The following is a 10617-nucleotide window of genomic DNA, read 5'->3' on the forward strand; positions in this document are numbered from 1 at the left end:
GAAAAACCCAACTTGGGAAAAGCGGTGCAACAGCTGAGGTTTGTATTATTATGAAGTAATTTCTAAGTACAATTCTTTGGATGCCCAAACTGGAAATCCTATAGAGAGATATAACTGGATAAAGAGATAGTGAGATGATCTCACCCTGTCACTGGGAAATCTGGCACTGACCTGCGCTGAAGATGAGCCTTTGCATTGTCTCTACGCAGTCTCTATGCAGTATTGTGTCACACCCACACAATTACTACGTCACTACTGTTAGGACTACGTTGCACCTCCTCTCGATCATCTGTTTACTCGAAAACTTGACCCTCTGGCCTCACAGTCTCACACCCTGGCTCCAACACTAGATCCCGATTGTTCCCCATAAGAAATACTGACACCCTCTAAAGCTCTGTGATGCCACAATGTATTTCTACGCTGCCTCAGTGTGTCCCAATTCTGCCTCTCTGGAATACTCTCTACCCTCTCTGCCTTTCACTCTCGGGATCAGGAAAACTTCCTCCGAAAAATTATCCCTGCCCCTCATTGCAAGAAATCTCCTCGATCACTTTCTCCAGCAACTGCTGCATTTCTCTCTTGATAAAATCAATCTCTGATCTCTCACCCGATATGTTTTCCAAATTCCCATCAAGCTTCTTCTTATAATCCTCTCATTGATCAATCAACGACCCTGATTAGATTCTAATAAATGGCTCATATCATTTTGGCTTGATCATCGTTTTCTTCTAGAAGCTTCACCCCCAGTTTAATTAATACCCTTTAATTATTTTGATTTTCTTAGTTTAGATTTAGGAATTCATTAAAAATAATTAATTATTTTAATAAGAATATCTCCGAGTGGAATTTCCCAGAACGATTTTTGGGTATTCTGGAATACATATGTCCTAGGCTCCCTGCAAAATTTAAGGCTTAGAGCAGATTCAATGCTACCATAAATAGACACCTTAAACTCCTAGAAATAACTAAGACCTCGACCTTGGTCCCAAGATCCATGTCCTCCTAAAGAAATCATCAATGAAGGTCATGTAATAGCTGGAGACCCTCATTGATGCTATTGACATCAGACCACACACATCTATATATTCTAGACCAAAGAGGCCCTCGGATCCACTCTTGCTACTTGGAAAAGGAGCCTTGGTATATTTTCCAAGAGAACACCCCTTACACACACCCTATAGCTCCATGTTAAACATTGAAATACCAATGACAATCTTCCTCAGTATGAGCAATGCTCTATGATGCATGTAAGTGACCCCATCCTCCTATCCTAAATCTCACAAAGGTTGTCACGATCATGAACTATGTCTTGTGTTGACCAAGCCTTCAAGATATATATATTACCTTCTTTGTCTCCAATAAATTGTGTTAAGTCAAGTTTACAATCACTTAGTATAATGGGAACCTATCCAGCTTGCAAAGTAATGAAATATCCACTATCCTCCATGGTTAAGACTAAGAGTACATTATTCTTAAGTCCCAGAACCACTAACATGTCCTTCACTTCTAGAGAACTCCTTATTGTAGTTAAAAAAATATATTCCCAACTCCCTCTAAACCGTACTGACATTGTTTCCATAGTACACATGTAGATCAAAGTCTCTCTTTATTGGTGAAAAAGACTTGTGTTCCCTTCATGTGATGAGAATCTCCATTATACATGAACCAAGCACCATTGGAAAAAATTCTAGAGAGACAAGAGAATAATGAAAACTTTCCTCAAACTTTGCAACAAAATTCTTCACCCAAGTATCTAAAAATGTCGCTACTTGATGCAACTTTCCCTTCCCCTTCTTCCTTTAAAGACAATGTGAAGCCTAGTTCCCACTCTTGTGGCACACAAAGCATTTTACATTACTCAAATCCTTCTTCTTCATAGCCTATGAAGTTGTTTATCCACTTGCATTTTTCTTGAACAAACTCTTTCCTTTGCTCTTCGTTGCCTAACTAGAAAGAGCCAGATTCTCATTGTCACCCTTCTATTAACATACTAGATATTCCTATCGAATATCCTCTAGAATGAAATCATCCCATAGCTTGTCAAATTTGAAAAGTGTCTCCCGTGCAATGATTCCTTTGATGAATGGGCCCCATGGCTTGGTGAAACCATTTAGGGACGTCCTCACCATCTCTTCAACTGTCACAACCTCCCTAATTGTTGCCAACTGATGATGAATTTAAGTGATCTTGGTGAGATAACTAGTCATTGTATTTGATCGGGTCACCTTGGTGTTTTTGAATTTTTCCCTCAACAACCATATACTTATTTGCATTACTTCTCTGGGAAAGATTCACCAAATCTTCAAACATTTCCCTTACCGAATTCTTCTCAGATAGGTGAGGAATCAGGTGATCCATCCCTGCATCCAAGATGTTCCTCCTGACCTTCACATCCTTCTATTTATGGATGACCAAATCTTTTGCATCTGTCAATGGGGTAACTGTGGTACTTGCAAAATCCCAAAACCTGTTTTCAATTAGTATTAATGTAACCCTGGCCTTCTAAAGGATGGAGTTAGATGTGCCTTCCAACTTGTCCTCAAACCTTAAACTGATTGTTACCATCTCCAAATAAAAAGTTTTATGGAAGAAAGCCTAGTATTGGAATTTTAGATATGTTGTAAAAATTGCAAGAATTTCGATTTCCTATTCATATTTTAATGCTTTGATACCATGTTAAAATTTTAATTCCATATATGTTTATTATTCCTAGTAAATTTATAGCCCATAAATTTAAGTCTACACTTATTGAATAAAAACATATTGGCATTTTAACTCATAAATTTACAACAGAAGAAAACATAGAAAATAATTCTCACATAGATTCAATTAACCTTCCAATTGAACTTCACTTTAATTACTTAAAACAATGATGGCTCCTTATCTAGCAAAGTGGTCCTATTGAAAAATACAAGCTACATCAATTGTAAATATATTTTTGGCAGTTGTACCAACTATACGGCCTTCCAAATATTCTCTGAAACACCCCATCGACTTGTTTCTCGCTTAAACCTACAACTTTCTCTCAATTTTGTGGCCAGTCTAGACTCCTGCAAACCTGGGAACTTGTACTAGTTGTACAAGCCCTCCCTACATGACACGTGTAATATGTCTAGCTAAATATGGACTAACACATGTGGCTACTCCTTTCTAATCTACTAAACTTTCTCTATGGTCCTTCTAGGAATTATCTCTTGTTGATGAAATCTTTCTTGATATTCTCCTCCCATGGCCTTGACCTCTAGATCGATGTCCTTCTTCACCTTTTTCTAAGATCTCTCTCTAAGAAAATTATCTTCTCAAATCTGTGTAATCTTCTATCCTTAGGTTGTCCTTTATAATTCTTCATTGAGTTAAATCCCTAACCCTAATCTCCAAAGTGATTGATAGTTGAAACTAGATATCACCTCACTTGAGATCAATGGTTGGGGTTAAATTTAAATCACTAAAATAACTAAATTGTATTTTCTTATATTTTCCTAGTTCAATAGCCAATATTAATTAACTACTTAATTAATGTGCTTTTCCTAAGTTAGACTTTAGAAAATCATTTTAAAAAAACTTAATAAATTAAATAAATTTCCTAAGTGAGACTTTGGATTGAATTTCACATGATTGGCACCTAGCCTATGCAGTAGCACATGTTTTCTACTAAATTTCAATACTTAACCATTAGACCCAGTGAACAATGAAACACTTAATACCATACCACCATTATTTAATTTATTGCATGATTAAAAATTAACACATAAAAATCTTCTCCAACCTTAGTCTCCTAATATCCAATATTTGAACCATATCAATGTTGTTCCTAATGTTCCACAAAATTTCCAAGAAGAGGGGACATAGGAATGGGGAGATGCATAGGGTCGACATGTAGGAACACTCCCAAAGTTTAGGGAAATTCAGGGGGGATTGGAGTGTGTGTGTGTGAGAGAGAGAGGGAGAAAGAGAGATTTAAATTCAAAAATAAAATGCATTAATTCATACATCATAAATGATTCAATAAATATAAATAGTAAAATATTGTACGCATTGATTTAAATTCACCATTGATTATTCTAAAATTTGATTAGTACTAAGCCAAATAATAGATAAGAAAGTTTGAAGACTAGAATAGTAAATTGAATTACTCAAACTCAAAATAGTAAAGAGTGACGAGTCAAAGGCTCAATCTTAGGTCATTAATATCTAGTGTCAAGATTGAATTGTTAAAATTGAAAATGCACAATGGAAAATGAACCAATGTTATAAGAACTGGATTGGTCGTTGAACTGATTGACCCAAAAGTAGGAAATGGAAAAAAATCGAACCAAAAAACTCGTCGACCAAAAAATACATAAATATTCAAAATTTGAAAAAAAAAATACATAAATATTCATGTTCATCCATTTGAATCCAAACCGTTATACACATATGGAAATTTTCCCATATATATCACAAGGGTGCATATAACCAAAATAACACCAAACACAATCCACTTATGAACCAAAAATATATCAACAAAGAGGTTCTAGATGGCCTTTATAGTCCAAAATAAATCATGTTACAACCAATACCTACATATCATCAAAATCATTGCCTATATTAGAATCTTCATCATCAATATCACCCTCTAAGCATTAATATAAGATAAAAAACACTTACTAAGTCAAACTGAGATTTTGTTTTAGTGATGGGTACATTTTTTTTTTAAAGAAACGGGTAGCATTTTCATTAAGATTTCTGGAAATGGGCCAGGTCCCTTACAAAACTCAGATATGAACTCTTTGTATCTTTCCTTTCGTTACACAGAGTATGGACCATCTTGCTACCACGATTATTTACATATGTTCTATAGAAGGAGCTATAACTATAGATTCTCCAAAAAGTGCCATTATAGACTATACAACGATAATGCATATATATATATATATATATATATATATATATATATATATATATATATATATAAAGAGAGTGCAATCAACTTCTTTCTGTCTCGGCGTCATCACCTGCACCCGCAGGCTTGCTCGCAGACATGTTCAAGATCTTTGGTTCGTTCTCTTCTTCTCCCTGGATCTTCGCAGCATCAACACCAGCTTTATCACCATCACCAATCGAATTCTTCAGAGAAGCATCCTCATCACATTCTGCACAAGAGGCCGAGAGATTTCCAACCCCGAACACCTCCTTTAAGACTCCCACCATATCCGTCTCCACCTTGATCTTTATATTATCGACGTTTTGTTGAACGCCCAGAACATCCATATGCAAACCTTCCATATTTTTTTGCACGAGCTCCCAGTCTTTACCCAATCCAGACAACTGCGCATAAATTACTGTTGTGTTCTCGTTTATTTCTTTGACGATTTCCCTTATCACTTGTTTGTAGTAGCCCTCCACTATACTCTCCATACCAACATTCCCAACGCCATTGCCTGAACCCGAGCTCCTAGAGCCTGAACCACCCCGACCGACATTCCCTGCTGAAGACATTTTGGCAGCAATTCGCTTTTGCATGGCTTGAATCTTATGGTTAACAAACCAGAGCTAGCTGAGGTATATGATGTCTGGATCCATCCCAACATTCCTCTACAAGCTGCCAACATTCCTCTCCAACCCGTCACTCATACATTTCAAACGGAGCCAGGTCTTATAAACAACAATTCCATCCATTCTTCCCCCCTTCCAAGACCAAAGGCTTGCAACAATGGAGCAAACGTCCCCTTCAGAAGTTGATATATTATACAAGTGGACGGTGATACGAAACCTCATAACACACCTGTCCTCGCACATGAATTACCATCCGACGACACCACAGTTGTGCAATAAACTACCACCTACCATCCTAGATATCAAAGAGCGAAGGTACCTCAGATAGTTGTCCAACATAACTACCACCACGCAGAGGCGCCTTGGAAAGCACGCCTCCTTAACTGCAAACTTGTTGTTCTAACAACCTGTACCACCAGCATGCAATGTTGTCCTGTAGCCATTGGCTAAGGGATGGGACATGATGAAATAATGTTGTTTATGCATACAACACCCCTCCCTAATATAACCCCCGCATTTGCCTGGATGTCTGTCATATTTTTGTTGGCTCTCAACATGTGGAATAATTCGACTTTCTCAAATCTTTTTAACAAGTGTATTATTATTATCATGATTGATGAGGAATCGTCCTTGAGGAGGAGGCCATTCCCGAGGAGCTTGATAGAATGTTGGATGATAATCTTGCAATCACCCACTATATTTAAGGAGTTGACACTGTTGTCTAGACAAAATTTTAATGCTTACCAAAGAGATAGAGCTTCTACTGGTTGTTCAATGTGACCCCAAGGCCCCAGGCATAATTTACTTATGTTTTTTCTTCTAGGGTGATTATTATCCCTCCCGCTCCAGCCTCCCTGGGGCTACCTTTCGACGCACCATTAAAATACAACTGGATATTCCCAATTTTTCTTTGCCATTCGGCAAATTCATCACCTTTTAGCCTTATGCAGAATTTCGGAATATCAGAGGGCTTTGGACATGAGGGCTTTAGGGAGGGAGGAGAAATCCCGAGCCATACTTTTTCAGAGTTGGTCAGATCGATCACTTCCAAAGCATCGAATTTGTGTGAATAAATGGCCTCGAAAAGCAACGACACTCCTTTGATTGCAACAGATTCGAGACTTTGACGAAGATTCTGGAAGATGGACTGATTGCGGCACAACCATATTGACCAACACATATATTTGGGAAAGGCCAACCAACAACGCCAAAGCAGGGAGTTAAAGGAGTGAGGAGTTTTATTTCCCCAGTGAATAAACATGTCGCTCCAAACGTCAGCAAGGTGGGAAATATGGGCCAAAGGAGCAAGGCCATGATTCCAAACTTCCAGTGAGAAGGGGTAGAGACAAAACAAATTCTTGATTGACTCCTCCGCTTGACCACACAACACACACCAGGATGGACCACTAATATTTCTCTTTTTTTAAATTCTCCATTGTCAAGATTTTCTCGTGAACCAACTCCCAACAAAAAATGTTTACTTTAGGAAGACCATCACCATTCCATATTTTCCCCCACAGAGGGGAGGGGAGAGGGGAGGGCATAGGATTGGATAAAATGGCATAGCCTTCCTTGACACAATATTTTTTTGAGGTTCCTCCCAACCAAACTCGTTTATCCAGCTTGCTTGTTATTATAGGGGCGAATCCATAAAGAATTTCAATCAACGTATCCCACTGAGCTTGAAGATGATCAGGAATATCGGAGAGATCCACCCTCTCCACAAGTCGGTGTCATCCCAACAAGAGATATTCGCGAGATGAGAGAGCCCCTGATTGGCCATCGAAACAGAGAGAGCAGGATCAATTCCTAACATACAATCGGCTCCAACTTGAATGGGCTACCCATTACTCGAAAGCCAACCAAGATGATTCAGAATGAGAGAGGACGAGGCTTTACATAATATCCATATTTTTGAACCTTTCTTTTCCCAGGATTCATCCTCTAGTCTATTAAGATGATTATTGTGAAAGTACTTTCCGATGAAAGACATTTTCTACCACTCATCAGAATTCAAAAGGAGCCTCCAGACCAATTTCGCCCCCAACACTAGGCTCATTAGTTCAAGGTCTTTTATTTCTAGCCCACCGAATTTCTTAGTTTGTTTAACCATATTCCAATTTACCACATGGAATTTATGCTCATTCCCCTTTCCTCCCTGTGAAAGGAAATTCCTGATAAGTTTTCTTATTTGTTGATTGATGTAACCTGGAGCTAGGAGGTCAACCCCAATATAGACTGGAAGAGAAGAAAGCACCGATTTGATGAGAGTGACCCTTCCTACTAGGTTGAGCCATCTGACACCCCAAGACTACACTCTGTTCCTAATTTTTTGAATGACATTTCCCCATTCTTCCGTTGGTGATTGTTTTAGGGAAATAGGAATCTCGAGATATTTAAAGGAAGAGCGATGAGTATCCACCGGAATTCCCAACAGTCGGCCAATTGCATTCAACAAGTCCCTTTGGCAATTCCATCCAATTAACTGACATTTTAAATTGTTGATCATACCCCTAGAGTGGAGAAGGAACCCCTCTAGGATTTTTTTGAATCGAGAAGCTATCACTAAGGAAGCTCCACCAATAAAGAGGGTATCATCAGCAAATTGGGAGTGGTTGATTGCTCTGACATTTCTAGCAATATTGAGCCCTGGGAGGGAACCATTAAGCCAACCAACCTCAAGATTGCAACTAAGAGATTTTGCCATAAGAATGTAAAGAAGAGGAGATAGGGGGCATCCCTGGTGAAATCCATTAGAGTCAGCAAGAAGGCCCCAAGTCACCCATTGATGAGAGGGGCAATCCAAGGAGATCCAATGCAATCTTTGATCCAAGATATAAATTTGGAATTGAATCCTAGTTTCTCCATGACAAGAAAGAGGAAGGAGTGGTTTACCTGATCAAACACATTTTCCATGTCCAATTTAATAACCATACCAGCTTCTCCCTCTTCGTTGCTTGAATGCATAGCTTCCTGTACCAGAATGATATTGTCCATAATATTTTGATGTTGCATAAACCCACCCTGGTTCTCAGAGATAATGGAGGGAAATAAGGGTTTGATTCTGGTGGCAATGATTTTCGTCAGAATTTTATAGGAAGAGTTGCAAAGAGAGATGGGGCGAAATCTGGAGAAGGAGGTTGGATTGGCTTCTTTTGGAATCAGAGCGAGGAAGGCGGAATTGGTGCTACCCCCCAACTTCTTTTTTACCCTGATATAATTCAACGTTCTAATAAGATCTATTTTAATGACATTCCAGAATAAACAATAGAATATAATGGAGAATTCGTTTGGTCCTGGGGCCTTCTCAGGTTCCAGGAGCCAAATAGCATTAAGAACTTCATATTCTAGAATTACATCAAAAAGAGAAAATTTAGAGAGGGGAGAGACAACTTGGGGGAGATCCCAAAGAAATTTAGGAGCACCTACCAAAGACGGGTGTTCCGGATTGAGAAGAGGGTTGAAATGGTTGAATGCCTCCTGTTTGATTTCAGATGCGGTGCTAACTATACCCCCACCCGCCACCTTTACTTCCTTGATATGATTCATGTTCTCTCGAGCCTTTGATTGTGTGTGGAAATAAGCAGTATTTGAGTCTCCAGCGTTTAACCAAATACTACGGGATTTGAGCCTTCACAGGTTTTCTTCCTGCCTTCTTAGACTGAAGATCTGAGAGGAGAGGTCTTTTTCTTTTTGTATGTGTGACTCTTCGATATGACTTTCCTCCATCGTTTTGTAGTGTTCTTCTAACTCTTGAACTTTTTCCTTCCTTTTTTTGCTAGGTGGTTGATAGCATTCTTTGAGCCAACTCCTTAGTTCATTCTTAACGTTTTTCTGTTTGGATTCCCAAACATAGTTGGGAGATCCATGGATTTTCCGAGTCCAGGTTTGTTTTATCATTTCCCCAACTTTTTCATCTTGGCACCAGTCTGCATTAAATTTGAATGGTAGCAGCCCAATTTTTTCAACTTTTTCCATGGTGATCATAATGGCGTGATGATTAGAATCTCCAAGGGATTCGATAGATGAGGAGCAGTCCAGAGCACTGAGAATCCAATTACTATGCAAAAAGAATTTGTCTAAATGAGCGGCGATTAAATGGACACTGACACTTCTGTTTGACCAGGTGTAATTCCGAGACTTGGGCTTGATGTCGAGTAGATCCCAGCAAGATAGAATGTCCTTCATTCTATCTCGAAAGTCGTCCCTGATTGAAGAGACACCTCTTTTTTCCGAGGAATTCAAGACCATGTTGAAGTCTCCTCCCACCACACTGTTAATATGAAAGTTTATTTTCTTTCGGATCTCTAGAGAGGTCCAAAAGTATGGCTTGTCACAGTGGAGAACTGGACCATATATATTTATGAAGGGGATTCTATTTCCTATCTCCTATTCCTCTAAAAGAACCATTATCCAGGATTTTGTCTTGATTTCCTCTATTAGGGAAAATTTATTGTTCAGCCAGAATATACCAAGACCTCTTGAAGTTCCCTGAAAGGATTAGATGACCCTGAGTTGTCTCTCCAAATTTTGTTAGCCGCTTTCAACGTTTCATGTTAATCTAACTTGGTCTCCGGTAGACATACTACCGAAGGATAAGCTTGCTTTATTAAATCCTTGACTGCTAGGATTTTTGCAGGGTTTCCTAGTCCCCTTATGTTCCACAATATAATTTTCATAAATTAACGGTGGGAGAAGAGCGACCACCATCCTTGCCTTCTTTATTTTATTTTTTCCCTTTAAGAAAGTCTGAAATAACATATTGATTCCCCATTTTCTTGTTTATTTATGTTTCCCTTTCTCTATGGGTCCTTTTATTTGGCCTTCTCGCTTTCTTGTTGGAGTCTGCTTGCTAGCTACTACTCTGATCATCCGAGGAGATATTTTGGGACAAATTTTGAGTTACCACCCGGTCCTGAACTTTATGCAGACTAATCAGAGGAGCTTAGGGGACAGGAACAGACTTTGGAGCTTCATCGACAACCTCTTTCAAACTATTCTCCACAACTTCTCCTTCTTCTATTTCTTGGAGCTCATCCACAATAATTTGGGGAGACACATCCGCATCCATCTCCCCATCAC

This window comes from Pinus tabuliformis, chromosome 8 (genome assembly GCF_031772625.1).
Source record: "Pinus tabuliformis cultivar Carrire ecotype Pingquan chromosome 8, CPIR1, whole genome shotgun sequence".
NCBI classification, from domain to species: Eukaryota; Viridiplantae; Streptophyta; class Pinopsida; order Pinales; family Pinaceae; genus Pinus; species Pinus tabuliformis.